We start from the raw sequence: 24,074 nt of genomic DNA, 5'->3' as shown, positions 1-24,074 counted from the left end.
TCTAGATATATCTATAATACGGGTAAAAAACAGAAAACTGAAACATGTTTTATAACATGAAAATACTCCAATATTTTTTTAATGTTGTCCAAGTTACCAACCTCATTTAAACAGCTTTGTCGCACTTTGAAAGTCTTTGATAAAAGTGTATTTCCCATTAGTTTACCATTATCAGGATCACAATATGTAGTGATATCATAATATAGACAAAGAGATTGCATATAAGTGCACTATGCATGCTTTTAAACACAATATTTCAACATAAAGACTGACAGCATAACAATTCCCATAAAACATAAACTATTGTTTTTGTATGAATATAACATGGTTGGTCACATATAACATAAAACGTAAGCTATTGTGTTTTTTAATACAACTTGGCTGGCAACATACAACATGTGGCTGTTGACATGACTTTGTGGCTTTCCACTTGAATTGTTGTGATGTGTCATTCTGCCATTTCGATCTGAACAAGGTCATTCATTTTCACCCGTCATAACATTCAAAGATTCAGAGTCGTCATAACAATCAAAGATTCAGAGTAAGTGTTGAACAAACCAGGAGGTATGTGAAGACTAGCACATCTAAAACAGTATGTAACTCTGAGCTTCTTAGGTTTGACTGGGGTCAATATGTTAACAATTGCTGCAACTGGCTGTGTTTCTGATTGGATGGTTTCATTTCCTCAAATTGCATCTGAAAAAAGGAAAGACTCGTTACTGTAGATGTCAGTTTTTTTATTTTATACCGATGACAAATCAAGAACAAGCACAGCACTTGATTCAGAATGTTACAACTAATCTGATTTGAATCCATTGAGGCAATGATGGTCCTGAGACTATTTATAAAATAATGATAGATAATAAATAGTTAAACAGGTTTGCCATCATGCACCAACATTTTGCTTTTGTCTCAAAATTCCACTAATTTAAAAGAACCAAAATACACAAGTAGGCAAGTTCACAGAATGGAAAATATCTTTGGTTTAATCACACTAGAAGCAATACTTTTTGAGTTTAGACTTGACATACAAATCTAACAGCTGGATGTTTGTATGGACGAACAAATGTACATCTACATGCACTCACACATCTCTGAACTTTGGAGCATGTAAAAAACATCAACACGACAAGAACACTCACCTGAAGTTTGTTCTGCAAGATCTGTACAGCCTACGGGACCTGTACCTTGGATATACTAGAATCTTGAGATGATGACTGCTGCTGGTTCATGTGCTGTTTAATAATGATGTTCATAGACTGAGGGTTCCATACCATAGACATGCCAGAAACTCGAATGATGACTGTTGCTGGTTAAAATGCTTCAAAAACCAACCAACGCTTTTCTATGCGGGTTTCTGCAATTAAGTTGGTCATGTGTTAATAAAGACAACAATTGTTAAGACTTTACTAGCATTTCATAAAAATTGTCAAGTATCAAAATGCGGGTTCAACCCTGGCAACAGAAACACACTTAATACTCTCTGAAAAAGCCATTAACTTTAAAAAATAGAGCTTTGTCATAGATGTGTCGAGCACCCCCACATGAAGAGCTGATGAAAAGAACTTGAAATGCTGAATGTGTAAAACAAACCCGTGACCCTGTGACCTAGTTTTTGGCACGGCATGGCCCATGTTCGGACATTGCCTAGAGATCATCTAGATTGAACTTCTGACCAAGTTTGTTGAAGAGCGGATGATAAGTACTTGAAATAGAGAGCGGACACCAAACGGAATGTGTAAAACCCATTTAATGACCCAATGACCTAGTTTTTGGCCCGGCATGGCCCATGTTCGAGAATGACCTAGAGATCATCTATAAAAAAACTTCTGACGAAGTTTGGTGAAGAGCGGATGATAAGTACTTGAAATAGAGAGCGGGCACCGACTGATTACGTAAAACGCACGAAGTGATCCTGTGACCTTGTTTTTGGCCCGGCATGGCCCATGTTCAATTGTTTCCTATAGATCATTTAAATAAAACATCTGACCAAGTTTGGTGAAGATTGGATGAAAAGTACTTTATTAAGAGAGCAGACAATATGCTGAATGTTAAAAACACACTAAGTGATACCATGCCCTAGGTTTTGATCCTGCATGACCCATATTCAAACTTGACCAAGACACCATCTAGATACAACTTCTGACAAAGTTTGGTGAAGATCGGATGAAAACAACCTGAATTTGAGAGCGAACACTTAATACGGATCAACCGTCAGACCGACAGACAGACAAGTTCACTCCTATATACCCCCTAAACTAAAACATCACTGACCCCTCTTCGTAATTCAATGTTATTTTAAGAACCATACTTACAGTTGATATGGAACATGATTTTGTAGCTGATAAATTGTTTGCTGTTGTTGTTGTTGTGGTGGTGGTTTTGAGTTTTAATATAAATCTAGATGTTTAATTTAAAATGCAAATTTGAGGGTTTAACTTGAAATCAAATTTCTTTATAAGATAAAGTAGTTTGTGGCTGAACCCTTAAACTTAGATTAGATAAACTGGTCAATTAATTGAAGAGCAGAAACCCCAGTGTATTGGATTTTACCTATTGGGTATTTGTGAAAGCTTTATTGCATCAAAAGGTTTAGGCTTTTACAACTGGGTCTTCTGAATGCTTTGCCACAGTGGCCCCTTTTGCAATGGCAAGGTGACTTACCTATTGAGATGCAGAGTTTGATAATGTGAACATCGCTCACTGGGCTTGAACTTGTGAGTATAAGACCTCTTGGAACAGATAGAAAAACCTTAGGGCATACTAGGAATGTGTCCCTGTAAACCAAATAATTCAATGCATTCTGAAATGGCATCAGTTGTATAAGAAGTCAATCAATGTTGTTTGAGTAAAAAAATATGTAAGAAATAAATTGTGTTTGAAGGATCTTGAAACAAATGGGATATAAACTAAACACTTGATACAAACATAGCTTTCTATATATTGTACACTTGATACAAACATTTTGTGTCCCTCTGGAACCAATATTTATTAAGTTAGGTGCAACACTAAAAGGTGGGACGGACATAAGGAAGGTTGAAAGGAAGGACGGGGTGAATTACTGAGCCCTTTCAAGGCAATACAAATGGCGGTTATTATAAATATTTAACACTTACATAAATGATTTGTTTAAGTTAGCAGCCAGGATAGAGTTATATCAATATTAAACACACCCAAACTGTTCAAATTGAAATTTGGAGTGAAACACTGCACATTATAAATGATTAATTACATTACCAACCTACCTTATTGACGATGTTATCTTGGCCCCTGGCCAAGAAAGTATGGAGTCCCAGGTTCAGTGTGGCTCCACCCTGTGGGTAGGACTAGTTGAGCATTTGCCCCAAGGTCCTCGGCCCGGAAGTGTCAGTGGGCGTCTGGGCCCAGCTGACAAGACAGCCTATTGTTCAGCTAGGTACCGATCTATGATTGCATGGGTTCCTGTAGGAACAGGCTCTTAAAACAAAATCCAGGTATTTTAATAAATATTGAAAATAAATGAAGAAAATAATTTTTGAAATGATCTGAAGGCTTTTACATAATTATTTTACTAAAATTAAATATAATTTAACAATTCTATTAAAGCAGTTTTTTATGCAAGGATAAACTTTTGGTTCAGGGGCTGAATTTCGATCGAAAATATACAAAACTTAATGCCCTGACCTTCTATGATTAAAATTGATATCAGATCAAGTGCTATTTGCATTTTATTTCCTATGTGAGATCAATTTAAAAGCACATAATTCCCATTTGATGCTAGGAACTTTTCAGGCACATAAAATACTGATGTTAAGTGTAGTTTATGAGCCTCATTCTGGGAAAATAGGGCTTAATGTATGTGCAGTCTGCACAGGCTAATCTGAGATGACACTTTAAAAGGTCTTAATGTATGTGCAGTCTGCACAGGCTTATCTGGGATGACACTTTAATAGGACTTAATGTATGTGCAGTCTGCACAGGCTAATATGGGATGACACTTAATTAGGACTTAAAGTACGTGCAGTCTGCACAGGCTAATCTGGGATGACACTTTAATAGGGCTTAATGTATGTGCAGTCTGCACAGGCTACTCTGGGATGACACTTTAATAGGACTTAATGTATGTGCAGTCTGCACAGGCTAATATGTGATGACACTTAATTAGGACTTAAAGTATGTGCAGTCTGCACAGGCTACTCTGGGATGACACTTTAATAGGACTTAATGTATGTGCAGTCTGCACAGGCTAATCTGAGATGACACTTTAATAGGACTTAATGTATGTGCAGTCTGCACAGGCTAATCTGGGATGACACTTTAATAGGACTTGATGTATGCGCAGTCTGCACAGGCTAATATGGGATGACACTTTAATAGGACTAAATGTATGTGCAGTCTGCACAGGCTAATCTGGGATGACACTTTAATAGGACTTGATGTATGCGCAGTCTGCACAGGCTAATATGGGATGACACTTTAATAGGACTTGATTTATGCGCAGTCTGCACAGGCTAATATGGGATGACACTTTAATAGGACTTAATGTATGTGCAGTCTGCACAGGCTACTCTGGGATGACACTTTAATAGGACTTAATGTATGTGCAGTCTGCACAGGCTAATCTGAGATGACACTTTAATAGGACTTAATGTATGTGCAGTCTGCACAGGCTAATCTGAGATGACACTTTAATAGGACTTAATGTATGTGCAGTCTGCACAGGCTAATCTGGGATGACACTTTAATAGGACTTGATGTATGCGCAGTCTGCACAGGCTAATATGGGATGACACTTTAATAGGACTTGATTTATGCGCAGTCTGCACAGGCTAATATGGGATGACACTTTAATAGGACTTAATGTATGTGCAGTCTGCACAGGCTAATCTGGGATGACACTTTGAAAGGACTTAATGTATGTGCAGTCTGCACAGGCTAATCTGGGGTGACACTTTAATAGGACTTAATGTATGTGCAGTCTGCACAGGCTACTCTGGGATGACACTTTAATAGGACTTAATGTATGCGCAGTCGGCACAGGCTTATATGGGATGACACCTTAAGCACATACATGAAGCCCCATATCCCAGATCACGTCTCTTATACTAATTGTTGTTCTTGTTGCTGCTTCTGCTGCGACCAGGCCAAAGACAGAGATGAAGCCCAGACGCCAAATCGCCATCCCAAAGCCGGAAATTCCTGACAACAACTGTTGTTGAATTGCGTGAATCGCAGACAGCTAATCTGGAGTAAGGTTCACATTATTGGAAAGCAACATATCCAGGTCAGTCACATTAACAGACGAGTCACGCAGAGCCTGCTCTCTGTTGGATCAGATCGTTTCAGTTCGAGCAACTTGTTCGTAACAAAGTGTCGATGACCAGCTCCGCTGTTGGGAGCATTGATGTAGCAAACTTGGGGGATGTTTATAAGAGGCTTACTACATGTAGGCTGACGCAAGACAAACTGATTTTTTTTTAATTAGTTGTATTTGTGCCCAAACTGGGTTGGAATTGTCTTGGACTTTCACTTAAACCACGTTTGTTTTGTTGTCTAATAATGTTTGCTAAAAAGGAAATGACAAGCAAACTAAACCCTGATTTTTTTTAGTGACAAATAAATATGCACTGTAACAAATTACTTTACAAACCCGTTTTTTTATGCCAAACATTTCATCTAGTATTGCTATTTAGGATATCGCAATTAGAACTCAGAATAGCAATGTATCAATATGTTAAGCGCTCAAACTTTAAATTGAAATTTTTTGGTGTTTTAAACCGCGAAACATTCATGGCAAAGTACACTGTGTTGCAAGGTGTGATATTGCAAAGGGCTGAGATTGAGTTTTGATAAACTTCAGGTTGAGAGTTGAAAGGATTACTGGATCACACAACACAACTGCTGTCATTTTTCAAAGTCTTCTTTTGCATCGATTCAATGCGAGGACCTTTGGGCTCTGAGTGGGAAGTGCTCATAACAAAACCAGACGTGTTCACTTTTAGCAACTTGTTTACAATAATATGCAGAATTCGCGTCTGATGCACACCCCATGGATGTATCCTGCTCTGAGTGTTCACAACCAAGTCATTACTGCCTTTTTTTTGTCAGCATGGAAGTATCGTGCTCAAGGTGTACACAACCAAGTCATTACTGCCTTTCTTTGTCAGCATGGATGTATCGTGCTCTAGGTATTCACAACCAAGTCATTACTGCCTTTTTTTGTCAGCATGGATGTAGCGTGCTCAAGATGTTCACAACCAAGTCATTACTGCCTTTTTTGTAAGCATGGATGTAGCGTGCTCTGGGTTTTCACAACCAAGTCATTACTGCCTTTCTGTGTCAGCATGGATGTATCGTGCTCGACGTGTTCACAACCAAGTCATTACTGCCTTTCTGTGTCAGCATGGATGTATCGGGCTCTGGGTGTTCACAACCAAGTCATTACCGTCTTTCTGTGTCAGCATGGATGTATCGTGCTCTGGGTATTCACAACCAAGTCATTACTGCCTTTCTTTGTCAGTAACATTGCAAAAAGTCCGTTCTATTGATATTTTGGCCGCTGAGAGGACAATCTGGGGAAGTCCGTAACCCTACTGTCGTCCAAACTATCAACAGCAGAAGTATCCCACTAGGAGAGCTTACGATTTTGTTGTTCCTTGATTTTCTCCCGTTCAACTTATGTTTGTCCCATAAAGATTGGAACAAGTTATTACACTTTTATTCTTCATGATATTTGTTGTGATGTCTAACAGCAGCAACTGACTGTTAGCGTTACCATAACTACTGCTATAACTTTTCGTGTCTGTAAAACTCGTCCCTCTCAGGCCCACGCGGAACTCTAGCTTAACAAAACTGCCCAGGCTTATGTGTGGACAAGTTGACGTGGGCATTGCATTTGTTCAGAACAGAATCATTCTCAGAATTTCCTGCAGAACGGAGTTGTTCAACGATGCTGAATTTTTGAGTCAGGAGGTCAAGAGGGAGAAGTTAGAAGTCAGGGGAGGGGAAGGGTCATTCTGGACTGGGGCTCCTGCAGGCGGGACTCGTGCGGTTGCTGGGCCAACTCAATATCAATGCTGGTGCTCTGCTGAAAACAACAACACAGTGGGTGATAGGAACTTGTAACAAATTATATTATTATCTATAGCAAACTATGCCTCTTGACAGGTTGTGAAGGTTTTGAACAGCATGAATTTCAAATCTTGCATTTTATTGGTTCCTTGTCCTTAATAGCATGAAAATAAATACAATTAAGTCATTTTGTATTAAAACAAGAAAAGTGTTGGCTAATGCTATACTTATCTGTACATTTATATCTATTATCTTTACTCCATTTTCAGAGATGTATTTTCATAAGCCAATATGCGTATCACTAATGTTAGAAAGTGTTGTCCCAGATTAGCATATGAAATTCACATAAGCTAAGAAGGGAGGGTACTTTCTGACTAGACTGGGTTTTCATAAAGAGGATTATTTGTTCAATGAAAAATACCTTTAAGAGGAAAGTGTTGTCCATGATAAGCCTGTGTGAACTGCACAGGCTTATCTGTGACAACAATTTAAGCACATGCATTAGGCCCCATTTTTCCACATCACAGCTTATTTATCTATTAGCAAATTTTTTGCTGCATAACAAAAAGAAGGAAAACCATCTGGTTAAACATTTATTTTTTTTGTACTTATTCTATTAATCAGGTCAACACTGCACCAAGGCCTTTTTTCAAGACACTAGGCATAAATGGGTTAATAGTCCTTGTAAATTTAACTTAAATGGGAAATGTGTTAGCTTTTGGGGTAATACTGTGAATTCTTATTCTCAGCAAAGTAAGAAAATAGATATGTTTACGAGCACCTGTGGAAACATGTAAACTTCCTCACTCCAGGACCACAGAAAACAATAACTGACTGTCTTACCCCAAAAGCAAACAAATTTTCCGTTTATTTATTGCTTTTGAATATTCTCAATAATGGCATCAGTTATATTAGAAGTCAATCAATGTTGTTTGATTAAAACAATATTTAAGAAATAAAGTATGTTTGATGGATCTTCATACAAATGAGATATAAACTAAACACTTGATACAAACATTATATGTCCCTTTGGGACTTTAATAAGGATGAAAGGAAGGACAGGGAGAATTACAGACAAGGACAAATTTGTATGCTCCCACTCCCACCAAGCCCTTTCAAGGCAATACAAATGGCAGCTATTATAAATAGTTTACAATTACATAAATGATTTGTTTTAGTTAGCAGTAAGAATATAGTTTTATTAATATTAAACACACACAAACTATTTTCATTGACATTTGGAGTAAAACACTACACATTATACATGGTAAATTACATTACCAACATACCTTAATGACGAGGTAGTCTTGGCCCCTGGCCATGAAAGTATGGAGCCCCGGATTCAGAGTGGCTTCATCCTGTGGGTAGTACTATTTGAACATTTGTCCAAAGGTCCTGGACCAGGAGGAACAGGCTCTTAAAACAAAATGCAGGAATTAAATTAAATATTGAAAATAAATGAAGAAAATAATATTTAAATGTGCTGAATGCATTTAAATATTTTTTTACTCAAATTAAAGAGAATTCAACAATTCGATTTAAGCAGATATTTTAATTATGCAAGGAGAAACTTTTGGTTCAGGTTTTGAATTTTGGCCCAAAAATAGACAAAACTATGTTCTGACCTTCTATGACTAAAACTGATATCAGATCAACTTTTATTTATTATTTATTTTCCAAGTTTGATCAATTTAAAAACGTGAATTCACATTTGATGTTAGGAGCTTTTCTTCAATCAGGCAGAAAAAGGACTGACGTTAAGTGAACTATATGAGCCTCATTCTTGGAAAATAGGTCTTGATGTATGTGCAGTCTGCACAGGCTAATCTGGGATGACACTTTAATAGGACTTAATGTATGTGCAGTCTGCACAGGCTAATCTGGGATGACACTTTAATAGGACGTAATGTATGTGCAGTCTGCACAGGCTAATCTGAGATGACACTTTAATAGGACTTAATGTATGTGCAATCTGCACAGGCTAATCTGGGATGACACTTTAAACAGACTTAATGTATGTGCAATCTGCACAGGCTAATCTGGGATGACATTTTAATAGGACTTGATGTATGTGCAATCTGCACAGGCTAATCTGGGATGACACTTTAATAGGGCTTAATGTATGTGCAGTCTGCACAGGATATTCTGGGATGACACTTAAATAGGACTTGATGTATGTGCAGTCTGAACAGGATATTCTGGGATGACACTTAAATAGGACTTGATGTTTGTGAAGTCTGCACAGGATATTCTGGGATGACATTTTAATAGGACTTAATGTATGTGCAGTCTGCACAGGCTAATCTGGGATGACACTTTAATAGGACTTAATGTATGTGCAGTCTGCACAGGCTTATTATGGGATGACACTTTAATAGGACTTAATGTATGTGCAGTCTGCACAGGCTAATCTGGGATGACACTTTAATATGACTTAAAATATGTGCAGTCTGCACAGGCTAATCTGGGATGCACTTTAATAGGATTTTATGTATGTGTAGTCTGCACAGGCTAATCTGGGATGACACTTTAATAGGACTTTATGTATGTGAAGTCTGCACAGGCTAGTCTGGGATGACACTTTAATAGGACTTAATGTATGTGCAGTCTGCACAGGCTAATCTGAGATGACACTTTAATAGGACTTTATGTATGTGCAGTCTGCACAGGCTAATCTGGGATGACATTTTAAAAGGGCTTAATGTATGTGAAGTCTGCACAGGCTAGTCTTGGATGACACTTTAATAGGACTTTATGTATGTGCAGTCTGCACAGGCTAATCTGGGATGACACTTTAATAGGGCTTAATGTATGTGAAGTCTGCACAGGCTAATATGGGATGACACTTTAATAGGGCTTAATGTATGTGAAGTCTGCACAGGCTAGTCTTGGATGACACTTTAAAAGGACTTTATGTATGTGCAATCTGCACAGGATATTCTGGGATGACATCTTAATAGGACTTGATGTATGTGCAATCTGCACAGGCTAATCTGAGATGACACTTTAATAGGACTTTATGTATGTGCAGTCTGCACAGGCTAATATGGGATGACACTTTAATAGGGCTCAATGTATGTGAAGTCTGCACAGGCTAGTCTTGGATGACACTTTAATAGGACTTTATGTATGTGCAGTCTGCACAGGCTAATCTTGGATGACAATTTAATAGGACTTAATGTATGTGCAGTCTGAACAGGCTAATCTTGGATGACACTTTAATAGGACTCTATGTATGTGCAGTCTGCACAGGCTAATCTGGGATGACACTTTAATAGGGCTTAATGTATGTGAAGTCTGCACAGGCTAGTCTTGGATGACACTTTAAAAGGACTTTATGTATGTGCAATCTGCACAGGATATTCTGGGATGACACTTTAAGCACATACATGAAGCCCAGTATCCCAGAGCATCGCTCAGATACTACTTGTTGTTCTTATTGCTGCTGCTGCTTTGACCGGGCCATAGACAGAGATGGAGCGAGTCCCAACGCCAAAGTTGTCTCCTCAAACCCGGGAATTCTCAACAACAACTGCTGTTAAATGGTGTCAATCGCATACTGGCATAAAGTTCACATTATTCGAGAGCAACTTATCGAGGTCAGTCGCAATAAGGAACAAGTCACGAAACGCCTGCTCTATCTGTTGGATCAGATAGTTTCTGTTTAAGCAACTCGTCTGGAACAATTTGTCGATTCACAGCATTAAATTGTTGCTAAGTAAAATCGATGCTGGGATGGCATTATTTAAAATTTTAACAAATTTCATATAAATATAACACAGATGTGTAGTATATATTTTTTGTCATTTTCCTCTCTGCTTTATTTGCACTGTTTGGTTTTGGAATTTCCGATTTACAAAAATGACTATAAGGTGGTATATTTATGCCCTGAGGGCATATTATATTTTTTCAGCAGTGCTCCCTTTAAAATGTAAGTTGGGATTGATACCACTGGATTTTTTGCTCACTTTTGGGGCAGATTTCCAATCTCAACAAGGGCTGTTTGTAAAACATGCATGCCCCCCCCCCCATATGGGCTCTCCGTTGTAGTGAGAGCCATTGTGTGAATATGTTTTTTGTCACTGTGACCTTGACCTTTGACCTAGTGACCTGAAAATCAATAGGGGTCATCTGCCAGTTATGATCAATGTACCTATGAAGTTTCATGATCCTAGCCATAAGCATTCTTGAGTTATCATCCGGAAACCATTTTACTATTTCTGGTCACCGTGACCTTGACCTTTGACCTGGTGACCTGAAAATCAATAGGGGTCATCTGCGAGTCATGATCAATCTACCTATCAAGTTTCATGATCCTAGGAATAAGCGTTCTTCAGTTATCATCCGGAAACCATTTTACTATATCGGGTCATCGTGACCTTGACCTTTGACCTAGTGACCTGAAAATCAATAGGGGTCATCTGCGAGTCATGATCAATCTACCTATCAAGTTTCATGATCCTAGGCCTAAGCGTTCTTGAGTTATCATCCAGAAACCATTTTACTATTTCGGGTCACTGTGACTTTGACCTAGTGACCTCGAAATCAACAGGGGTCATCTGCGAGTCCTGATTAATCTACCTATCAAGTTTCATGATCCTAGGCCTAAGCGTTCTTGAGTTATCATCCGGAAACCATTTTACTATTTCGGGTCACTGTGACCTTGACCTTTGACCTAGTGACCTCAAAATCAACAGGAGTCATCTGCGAGTCCTGATTAATCTACCTATCAAGTTTCATGATCCTAGGCCTAAGCGTTCTTGAGTTATCATCCGGAAACCATTTTACTATTTCCGGTCACTGTGACCTTGACCTTTGACCTAGTGACCTGAAAATCAATAGGGGTCATCTGCGAGTCATGATCAATCTACCTATCAAGTTTCATGATCCTAGGCCTAAGCATTCTTGAGGTATCATCCGGAAACCATTTTACTATTTCGGGTCACCGTGACCTTGACCTTTGACCTAGTGACCTCAAAATCAATAGGGGTCATCTGCAAGTCATGATCAATGTACCTATGAAGTTTCATGATCCTAGGCCAAAGCGTTCTTGAGTGATCGTCTGACAACCACCTGGTGGACGGACCGACAGACCGACCGACAGACCGACGGACCGACAGACCGACATGAGCAAAGCAATATACCCCCTCTTCTTCGAAGGGGGGCATAAAAAGTATACTGTAGTTTTTTTTCATTCAAATGTAGAGCCTTAAAGGGACCCATTCCTAATTGAAAAAAGTAAATATTTTCTCAAATTTGACCTAAAATCTCCCTATCGTACGTTTCTTTTATTAAGAAATTTTTTAAAGTATATAATATATGTTTCATGAAGATATGCACCTCTAAAATTCATTAATGTTCATCTTGTTGGTTAATAATATTTGCAAAGAAGGAAAAATTTACGTTTGATACTATACAATTTTTAATGTGAAACTGCAGAATTTTTAATTTGAGACAATCTAATTTTTAATGTGACACTATGTTAGAGTATACCATGTTTAACATGAGTCAAGCAACTTTAAATGTGAAACTCTACAACTTTAAATGTAAAACATTTTCTAACTTTAAAGTTTAAGATTATCAACTGTATGGCATATCATAAGAATCAATAGATATGAGTTTAATACTGTCAGTGTATGAGTACTTGATCACACACGTTGTTTTCTATGGATTAGACAGAAATGCAGAAATACAGATAGACGTTTATGGTTAATTCAGTATACAATACTCTATCTTGCTAACAGGGCCTTCATAATTTTACGTGTTAATATTGCATATTCTGCTTAAAACTATTCACTGTAAGTGATATTGAATCTATACTACCGTAATAAATCTAAGTTTTCAGACAGTTAAACAAAATAAAAATGAATGTTTGTCCAAAAATGTTGATACCAAACATATTCCAAAACTGCAGGTGTCCGGAAATATAGAAACAAAAAATAATGTGGCGAAAATTTAGAGAAACTTAAAATATCGCATGGACGATCAGATAATATAATGCAATATATAAAGCGACCTATGTATCAATGACTAATACAACATGATTGTTAAATACCACGCCAAAGCTATGCTACCTTAACCCTTAACCTAGAATGATGTAGAACAAAAAGTAAAAACATTAAACATACTGCTTACTTCATACGATATCAGTTAAAAGGCTGTTCGGTGAAGACATTTTCCATTACAGGTAAACACAGTTATTTACCAATTCACGCAAAATGCAAAAACGGGGCACAATGCATGTGGCTAGTGTTGTCCCAGATTAGCCTGTGCAGTCTGTACATCTAATCAGTTATGACATTATCTGCTTTTATGTGATTTTTAGTTTAAAGGTTTATTCACAAAGTGTTGTCTCTGATTTGCCTGAGCAAACTTCACATGCTTTTTTTGGGACAACACTATCCTCATGCATTAAGCCCTGTTTTCCCAGAATGAGTCTGAAATACTACCTGTTGTTGTTAATGCTGCGGCTGCCATTAATGGGATACAGACAGAGATGGTGCAAGTCCAGATGCCAAAGTCAACAAACCCAAAACCTGGCATGTCAGTAAACAGCTGCTGCTAAATGGCAATCACAGACTGCTCCTTGGGCGTCAGGTTCACATTATTTCAGAGCAACATATCGAGGTCAGTCACAATTACAGAAAGTCACTTAATGCCTGCTATATCTGCTGTATAATGACAAATCTTTTTCACTTCAGCAACTCGTCTGGAACAAGTTGTCCATGTCCAGCATTGAATGGGACAAAAGTCGAACTCATCAAGGCTCTGGTGTTTGAAGCCAACATTGGAGAAGATGTGGCGTGCTAGGCTGATGCAAGACCTCTTGCTACTTAATTTCTTCAGCGAGTTGTAGTATTTGTTAAAGAAGGGGGTGCGAATTGCCATCAACATTTACTTCAACGATATTTGTCTTGTTGGCTAATACTGTTTGCTGAAAAGAAAAACTTAACATGTGAGATAAAACAACTTCAAATGTGAGACTGCATAACTTTTAAAGGGGCCGTCCAACAGATTGGTACATTGACATCATTAAAAAAAGTTGTTTCAGATTCACAAATTTTCGTTTTTTATGATATTTTTTAGGAAATAGTAATACTGACAATTAACAATGCTTTTAAATTTCCATTATATGCATCTTTTGACAATTTGAAGACAAATTATAAAGCGTCGTGCGACGTGAAACGGTTGAATAATTTGGAAAGTTCTGTAACAGTTGTTGTAGTCATATTTTGGGAAAATAAGAGGATTGCTTATATAGGTAAAAATACATCCGCTCTAAGCATGAACATGGATGGTCGAGTGGTCTAGGCGGGAGACTTTTAACTCCAGGACTCCAGGGATCAGTTGTTCGAGCCCTGTTGAGGGTTATTTTTGTTTTGCCCCACCACTATAGTGGAGGACATATTGTCTTTGCCCTGTCTGTTGGTCTGTCTGTTGGTCTGTTGGTTTGCTCCAACTTTAACATTTGCCATAACTTTTGCAATATTAAAGATAGCAACTTCATATTTGGCCTGCATGTGTATCAAATGGAGCTGCACATTTTGAGTTGTAAAAGATCAAGGTCAAGGTCATCCTTCAAGGTCAAAGGTCAAATCTATATTGGTCAAAATCGCTCATTTAATGTCACTTTTGCAATATTGAAGCTTAGCAACTTGATAATTGACATGCATGTGTATCTCATTGAGCTGCACATTTTGAGTGGTGAAAGGTCAAGGTCATCCTTCAAGGTCAAAGGTCATATATATGGGGACATGTTTTCCTTTTTTTAAAGTTGTATTCTTGTGTGTTTTTTCTGGAGATATTTGGGTCAAATGTTTAAATTTATCAACATAAAGCATTTAATGACATGCTTCATTCAATACATGCCAAAATCTGTTGGATGACCCCTTTAATATGAGTATGAGCAATACAACTTTAAATGTGACACTACACAACTTAAAATGTGAGACTGTACACCTTTAAAGGTGAACATATACAACTTTACATTTGAGACTTTACAACTTTAAATGTGTGACTATACACATTAAAATGTTACACTGTACACCTTTACAGGTGAAACCATACAACTTAAAATGTGAAACTATACAACGTTAAATGTGAGACTTTTTTCAACTTTAAATGTGGGACTATACAACTGTAAAGCATATCTTCAGAAACAAATAGATGTGAGTTGAATACTGTAAGTGTATGAGTATTGGATCACACACGTTTGGCTATGGATTAGAAACAGATACAGTAATACAGATGGACGTCTATGGTTAATTCAGTGTACCACATTCTTTCTTGCTAAAGGGGACTTTTATAATATTAATAGTTATTATTGCCTATTATCAGCCTATTCTGGTTAAAACTATGCAATGTAAGTGATATTGAATAGATACAACATGCAGTTATAACGTGTGTCTACATTATATGGCATTTGTAGGACACACCTTAGATTTGAAGTTTCACTTCTAGTGTTGAAATTGTGTGCATTAGGATATTAAAGCAATACAGCACCATTGTTTCTGGCAAACATCTGGGCTCTGATTTAAATAATAATCAAATCCAATTACAATACAAAAGCTGTATTGAAAACATTGACTTCACTAAGGTACAATAGTAATGATTAGCGCTAATTGTTTACAACTGTATGATCCGTTGTGTGTTTTTCAGGTGTTGCAGGGAAGCGGCGGATCTGGATCAAAGACAAGAACGCTTTATGATCGACAACTGACTGATATAGATTCTGCATTATTATTACAAAGAAATTAAAAACGTATTAATGTGTGTTTGATTGTTTGCGCTTACCCACATTTACTATTATCTAATGTTTGTGTATCAATTCAAATTTGATTAATTTATTGACATTATTGTCTGATATACATGTACATGCAGTTAAACTCTCTGTCATAAATTGCCAGAATAAAAAAAAAGATGTAATTATATTCCATTAAAGGATATATAATAATATTAGAAAAATTGTATGTAACCAGTCAGTCCCACCAATCAGCTTAATTCATAACAATAAACTTGTTAATTGCATGCAGTAATAAGGGCCAGTTACTACGGGGACCTATAACAAAAAAAACTCATTCACCTGATAACAAGAGCTGTCACAATAGGAAGACTTATGCCCCCTATAAACGCTTGATAGAAGTTATGAGCTTTTTTCAAAACCTAAACGCAGATTTTGAACCTAAACGCGGACCCTGAGTTCAAGGTCAAGGTCACAGGGGTCAAAATTTGTGTGCGTATGGATAGGCCTTGAACATAGACACATGCATACCAAATATGAAGGTTATATCTCAAGGGACGCATTTTTCGAAACCTTAACGCAGATTTCAAAACCTAAACGCGGACCCTAAGTTCAAGGTCAAGGTCACAGGGGTAAAAAATTGTGTGCATATGGAAAGGCCTTTTCTATATACACATTCATACCAAATATGAAGGTTATATCTCAAGGGACATCGAAGTTATGAGCATTTTTCGAAACCTTAACGCAGATTTCCAAACCTAAACGCGGACCCTAAGTTCAAGGTCAAGGTCACAGGGGTAAATTATTTTCTGCGAATGGAAAGGCCTTGTCAATATACACATGCATACCAAATATGAAGGTTATATCTCAAGGAACATAGAAGTAATGAGCATTTTTCAAAACCTTGATGCAGATTTCGAAACCTAAACGCGAACCCTAAGTTCAAGGTCAAGGTCACAGGGGTAAAAAATGTTGTGTGTATGGAAGGCCTTGTCCATATACACATGCACAATAAAATATGAAGGTTATATGTCAAGGGACATAGAAGTTATAAGCATTTTTCGGAACCTAAACGCATATTTCGTACGCTAAACGCAGACCCTATGTTCAAGGTCAAGGTCACAGGGGTAAAATTTTTTGTGCGTATGGAAAGGCCTTGTCCATATACACATGCATACCAAATATGTAGGTTATATCTCAAGGGACATAGAAGTTATGAGCTTTTTTCGAAACCTAAACGCGAAATGTGACAGACAGACAGACATACGGACAGACAAACGGACAGTCTGATCACTATATGCCCCCTTTTCTTTGAAAGGGGACATAGAAAGTCTTCTTTTTGTAAGTTTTACCAAGTGCCAATTAAATAATCGACAAGTATTTTTTATTTTTTATTCTTGTTACAATGCAACATGAAAAGACCTTGTTTAAATTGATTGTCATTAATAACACCAAAACAGTTATGCTCTAGAAGACACCAATAAATACCAGTAAGCGTTTCCTGTGCCAATAAAACTAGTGTAAAATGCACGCCATCATCTACAATTGCACCGATAATTGGGAAGCAAGACGCCTATCACTAGATTTAAGGTGGAATTCAAACAAGAAGTTATGAGCATTTTTCAAAACCTAAACGCAGATTTGAAACCTAAACACGGACCCGAAGTTGAAGGTCAAGGTCACAGGGTTTAACAATTGTGCACGTATGAAAAGGCCTTGTCTATATACACAGTGATACCAAATATGAAGGTTATATCTCAAGGGACATTGCAGTTATGAACATCATTCGAAACCTAAACGCAGATTTCGAAACCTAAGCGGACCCTAAGTTCAAGGTCAAGGTCATAGGGGTCAAAATTTGTGTTCGTTTGGAAAGGCCTTGTCCATATACACATGCATACCAAATATGAAGGTTATATCTCAAGGGACATAGAAGTTATGAGCATTTTTCGAAACCTAAACGCAGATTTCCAAACCTAAACGCGGACCCTAAGTTCAAGGTCAAGGTCACAGGGGTAAAAATTTGTGTGCGTATGGAAAGGCTTTGTCCATATACACATGCATACCAAATATGAAGGTTATATCTCAAGGGACATAGAAATAATGAGCATTTTTCGAAACCTAAACCCACAGTGTGACGGAAAGACGGACAGACAGACAGACGGACAGTCCGATCACTATATGCCCCCATTTCTTCGAAAGAAAAGAAATAAAAGACTAGTAAATTTATATGTGCTAAACATGGTCTACCTCCTGCAAGTTATACTCTCAAGGGTTTTCCCATTTTTCCCACCGCAATTTATCGCGGAAATGTACTACCAACAAATCGGGTATGGACTGAAACAATTTTCTTTATATTTTTAATCATAAATTATTAAATTGAAGTGCTGATGAATAGTCATTTTTCTTCAACACACAATTTCGAACTGACGAAAATTAAATGGTTTCACAGTTTTTTTTTAAAAAAATAATTTTTTTTTATAACATCTTTAACTTCAAAATAGTAATAAAACTTAGTGAAATAACTATGAAGCCAGTTATTCTTCTAAAAGACTTAGACATGTGCTAGAACTAGGGGCTAGCTCTGTGAAAAGTGTCCTTTGTCATGGCAAACCGCCAATTGGGAACTTTAGCAAGTAATTATGTTAAAATATAGACGTTTTGAGATTAGGAATGGGACTGAATAATCAGCCCCAATTTTCAAAATAAATAAAACTGTTAGGTCTCACCTGAGGCTCAAGAAGGTGAGACGAAGTGCTGGCCTCGCTGATATTGCTGAGGGCCTAGTTAGAGTTCTACCTAATGTCGGGTTGAAAGTCAAAGGGCATACTGGACCACACAACAAAACTGCTGTCATTTTTCAACGCTTTATCTAGTGTCTATTCAATGCGAGGCCGTTTTGTCTTGGAGTGTGAAGTGATCGTAACAAACCCTGATGGGTGCACCTTAAGCACCTTGTAAACGATGATGTGCAGAATTTACGCCTGAACCACACCCGATGTATTAATCATGCTATGAGTGTTCATAACAAAGTTTTTTTTTGTCAGCAACTGCGTAAAAAGCACTTTCACTTTGAACATTTTGGACGCATTAGAGGACAAATCAGGATGGTCCATTATGCTACAACTATTGAAATCAGAAGTAGCCCCCGTGGATAGCTTATGCTTCGAATTTTAACTCTTCTTCAACTGTTTCTTGATTTTCTCCCATTATTCGCTGTTGCTCTGTTAGTCCCACAAAGCATGGAACAAGTTATCCAACTTTTTATTCTTCGGCACTGGAACTTAACAAACTACTCAGGCTCGAGTGCAGATCGATCAACACGGAGATGACAGTTGTTGAGAACAGCTTGTGAAAACTCAACATGCTCAGATATTCCAGCAGACCGGTATTGTTCAATGACGCTATGGGGCAGGAGATCAAAGGGGAGGACCTATGGGTCGGGGGGAGGGGAAGGGTTGTCCTGGACTGAGGCTCCTGGGGTCCGACTGTTGCCATTGCCATGTCAACTCGATAACAATGCTCATGCTCACCTGAAAACAACAGCACCATGGGTGATATGAAACAGTTAAGAGCACCGCCTTGCGGGTGCAGACCGCTCATCTATTTTTCTTTTTAAAGGAGAAGGGACCTATCTCAATACTCCAATCAACAAATTGGAGGGGTTGGGAGGAGAGCGGTGTATAGTCTGGGAGTGTGGTCATTCATTACATTATCTTCCAAAAATATGAAATAAAAATGGGGGGGTCGGGGGTATAGTTTGAGGGTGTGGTAATTTAAAAGATGATCTTTCAAAAAATAAAATAAAAATAAAAATTACCTTTTTTTTTGGGGGGGGGATTGTGGGGGGGCGGGCATGGGGGATGGTTTGGGTGGAGTCTATTGTAGTATGTCAGGTAAGAGTTGTTTTGTAAAAGTATCAATCAAATCTGATCACAAATAACGAAGTCATGGCAATTTTAGCAAAATTTAATTATTTGACTTTGAGAGTTGACCCTCATGATAGTATGAAAGTATTTGAAGTTTGAAAGCAATAGCCTTGATACTTTACAAGTAAAGTGGATGTAAACACAAAATTTAACCATATATTTAAAGTTGCTAAGTCAAAAAAGTACCATAATTCCGTCAAAATGACAACAAGAGTTATGCAGCTTGTCCTGTACAGTCACCTTATGATAGTTTGCGAGTGTTCCAAGTCTAAAAGCGATAGCTATGATACTTTAGGAATAAAGTGGACCAAAACACAATTCTTAACGAAATTTTCAATTTGCTGAGTATAAAGGGGCATAATTCTGTCAAAATGCCTGTCAGAGTTACATAACTTTGCCTGCACAGTCCCCTTATGATAGTTAGTAAGTGTCGCAAGTATGAAAGCAATAGCTTTGATTCTATAGGAATAAAGTGGACCTAAACACAAAACTTAACCAAATTATCAATTTTCTAAGTATAAAAGGGGCACATAATCCTGGCAAAATGCACGCCAGAGATATCTACCTTTGCCTGCCCAGTCCCTTCATGAAAGTAAGTAAGTGTACCAAGTTTGAATGCAATAGCTATGATACTTAAGGAATAAAATGGACCTTAACACAAAACTTAACCAAATTTTCAATTTTCTAAGTATAAAAAGGGCACATAATTCTGTCAAAATGTACGCCAGTGTTATATTACTTTGCCTGCCCAGTCCCCACATGATAGTAAGTGTACCAAGTTTGAATGCAATAGCTTTGATACTTGATGAGAAAAGTGGACCTAAACACAAAACTTAACAGGACGCCGACACCGACGCCAAGGTGATTGACATTAGCTCATCATTTGAAAAAAAAGACAAGCTAACAAAAAGGTTCATATAACACTCTATAACAAACTATGCCTCTTAATTGGATTGGATGTGAAGGTTTTCAACTGATACATTTCATTCTCATCAATTTTAAATCAGGCATTTCATTGGTTCCTTGTCCAAACAAGAAACCGTCGGAGACGGGTGATGCTCACCAAAGGTTTTTTGGTATATTCAGATAAAAGGAAACGTCTTGAGGGGCATAACTTTGGACAAAATAATACGATGGATGGTTTAGCAACTTAAAAATTTAAAAGGGCCATAAATCTCTTAATAAATCATCTTACCAGAACCCACAAATAACATGGGCATCTCCTCAAGGTACTTAAGCTTCCCATAAAGCTTCATTGAATTCCTGAGTCAGTAGTTGGGGAGAAATAGCCCGGACATGAATTGCACTATATATACAGTTTATAAAAAATTTCAAAGGGCCATAACTCTGTGAAAAATCTTCCGACAAGAACCGGCTGATATTATGCACATCTCCTCTTGGTAGTAAAGATTCCCATAAAGTTTCATTGAATTCCAGATTTTAGTTGCTGACAATTAGCCCGGACAAGATCTGACCATAACCCGCTGATAATATGCACAACTGCTCTTGGTAGCAAAGCTTCCCATAAAGTTTCATTGAATTCCGGTCAATAGTTGCTGAGAAATAGACCGGACAAAAATTGTGCACGGACGGACAGACGGACGGACGGATGAAGCGGCGACTATGTGCTCCCCCCCCAAAATAAATGTTGGGGGAGCATACAAAGCATGACAATTTATTCAATCAAACCATTTCGTATTAAATCATTAAAAGTGTTGGTCAATGTTATATTAAACTGTAAATTTATAATAACGTTTTTTTCTCAACTTGAAGAGATGTTATTTCGTAAACCAATATGCAGTTCATTAATATTAATTGTTGTCGTCTCAGATAAGCATGTCAAGTCCACATAAGCTAATCAGGTAGGACACTTTCCCACTAGACTGGAGTTTTATAAAAAGGGCAATTCCTTTCAACGAAAAATACCTTTGTAGAGGAAAGTGTTGTCCCTATTAGTCTGAGCACTGCGCAGACGAATATGGAATAACAATTCGAGAACATGCATTAAGCCCCAATTTCCCACAGCACGACTCATTTATTTGTGTTTGCCAGTTCTGTCCTGCATAACAACACAAATATTATGGAAAATGTAATGTTTTCTTATGGTACTTATTCAATTAATCACTTAGCTTTTAAAATGCCCCAAAGGTGTTTTATTTTAGATACATGTTTCAATAGACAAACATTTAAAAGTAAATCAACAAACAGTGGCAGACATAATTAGAAGGCAACTAAAAGGCAACAACTCACTGCTTGTGCAGATCTACAGTTATATCCCTTGTTAGTGTCAGCTTCATAACCTTAATAGCAACAAGGGCAACAACTCACTGCTTGTGCAGATCTACAGTTATATCCCTTGTTAGTGTCAGCTTCATAAACTTAATAACAACAAGGGCAACAACTCATTGTTGGTGCAGATCAAAAGTTCTCTCCCTTGTTAATGTCAGCTAAATTAATTAAACAGTAACTTCAGGTAAACAACTCACTGCTGTTGCAGATCTTCAGTTCTCTCCCTTCCAAGTGTCAGCTAAAATGTCTTTCATGATGTGATCTTAAGACATGGAACGACCGCATCATCCCCCCTCATCACTGGACTGTAATACGGCTGAGCCTTTTCATCAGACAGTCATCTTCTGTGCTGAGCAGTTGCTGTAATGTGGAGGAAACCAATATGAAACATATGTTTTTGTCACTGTGACCTTGACCTTTGACCTAGTGTTTGTAATGCTTTATTTTATTCATTTTTTCGTTTCTTAGTCAGGTGTATTCCTTAGTTTTAATACAATCTTAATATTTATTGCTGAATATTATAATTAGTAAAAAATTGCCATTCTACTAATCTGTGAACAAGTCCTAATACATGAATAGGTTCTCTTCATACATTTTTTATTGTACATACATTATTGCATTTTTTTCAAATAAATTTCGACTTAAGAACTCGAGCCTTGTTCTGGGAAAATTGGGCTTAATTCATGTGCATAAAGTGTCGTCCCATATAAGCCTGTGCTGTCCTCACAGGCTAACCTGGGACGACAATTTCAGCTAAGATTTCATTTTTGTTTAGAAGAAATTTCCTTTAAACAAAAATTCCTCAAAAGCAGAAAATATTGTCCCTGAATTAATTTGAATGCATCAAGCCCCCTTTTCACAGAACAATGCTTAATTTGAATTCCATTTTGAAATTCTCTGTTACTCAGGTTTGGAAAGCCCCGATCTGAAGAAGGGTTTGCGTTATGGATCTTCAAGTAAAATAAGTCATTTTACCTTTTGTGAAATCGTATCAGTATTGTCCAATTCATCTTTATTATTCTTAATACGGAGGTACACAGTCAAATCATTATTTTAATTGGGACATTATTGTGTATTGATTGTAAGGCTTTACAGATCCACAAATTTAACACAAACACACTGACACAAATTCCTCATTTATTTGTCCAAACTGAGCAATCCACGCTTAACTACTGTGTCCACGAAAGTCTTTTCAACCAGGAAATTTCATGCAGACAAATATGAATGGTTTACAGTTTACAAACAATTAAAAAGGATAGTTTACCTTATGTAAATTCATACTGTTCTTTTCCACCTCATCTGTTTTGCATTCATAATACATAGGAAATAAACAAGCATGCCTTTTCCTTGTACATTTATGGGCAAGTGAAACGGACCCATACGAATAGCGTTTTTCTTTTTTTAATAAGTGCCTTATGATTAATATATCTCAATTATATTTCAATTAAATCTAGAAAAGTATATTACTATCATACTATGATTTTATTTTCATAATTTAAAGTATTAGAAAGAGTTATATTATATTAGTTTTGCTGAAATCAATGAACTTTTCGCACAAAAAATGTCAAAATCGCATTTTTTTCCCAAAGTAGCCAAGAAAAGGCCTTTCAATTAAAACGTCTATTTTACCTTCTGCGTACTCAGGTCATTCTTGTCCACCACATCCTCATCATTGTTGTCCTGACTCAGCAGCCACTGGAAAAGCAGAATAGATTGATGTATTTATTGTATTTATATTTAGGACTCAGACATATTTATATAAATGTAATAAAAAATAAATAACAAATGTTCAACAACATAAAATACGACAAATTAATAAATCCTACATTTAACAAGGTCTGTTCGTAAAACATGCATGCCCCGATATGGGCTGTCAGTTGCGGTGGCAGCCATCATGTGAATACATTTTTTGGCACTGTAACCTTTAACCTAGTGACCTGAAAATCAATAGGGGTCATCTGCAAGTCATGATCAATGTACCTATGAAAATTCATGATCCTAGGCGTTAGCTTTCTTGAGTTATCATCCGGAAACCATTTTACTTTGTCAAGTCACCTTGACCTTTG

At 37.3% G+C, this 24,074-nt stretch overlaps 1 long non-coding RNA gene across 1 annotated transcript; it reads right to left on the bottom strand.

Moving 5' to 3' along the window:
- Positions 1-291: 291 nt before the first annotated feature.
- On the bottom strand, positions 292-23,956 carry LOC127881656 (uncharacterized). The gene is made up of 11 exons (XR_008050181.1): positions 23,835-23,956; positions 23,638-23,703; positions 22,206-22,368; positions 18,520-19,323; positions 13,500-13,984; positions 8,340-8,466; positions 5,086-7,066; positions 3,246-3,456; positions 2,665-2,732; positions 1,143-1,357; positions 292-696 (listed from the first exon to the last, which is right to left on the bottom strand). It is a non-coding gene; the product is annotated as an uncharacterized LOC127881656 (long non-coding RNA).
- Between the last annotated feature and the right edge of the window lie 118 nt (positions 23,957-24,074).

This window comes from Dreissena polymorpha, chromosome 1 (assembly GCF_020536995.1).
Source record: "Dreissena polymorpha isolate Duluth1 chromosome 1, UMN_Dpol_1.0, whole genome shotgun sequence".
Classification (NCBI taxonomy): domain Eukaryota; kingdom Metazoa; phylum Mollusca; class Bivalvia; order Myida; family Dreissenidae; genus Dreissena; species Dreissena polymorpha.
Note: the sequence above shows the minus strand (reverse complement) of the source record. Positions and strands in the feature narration are given on the sequence as shown.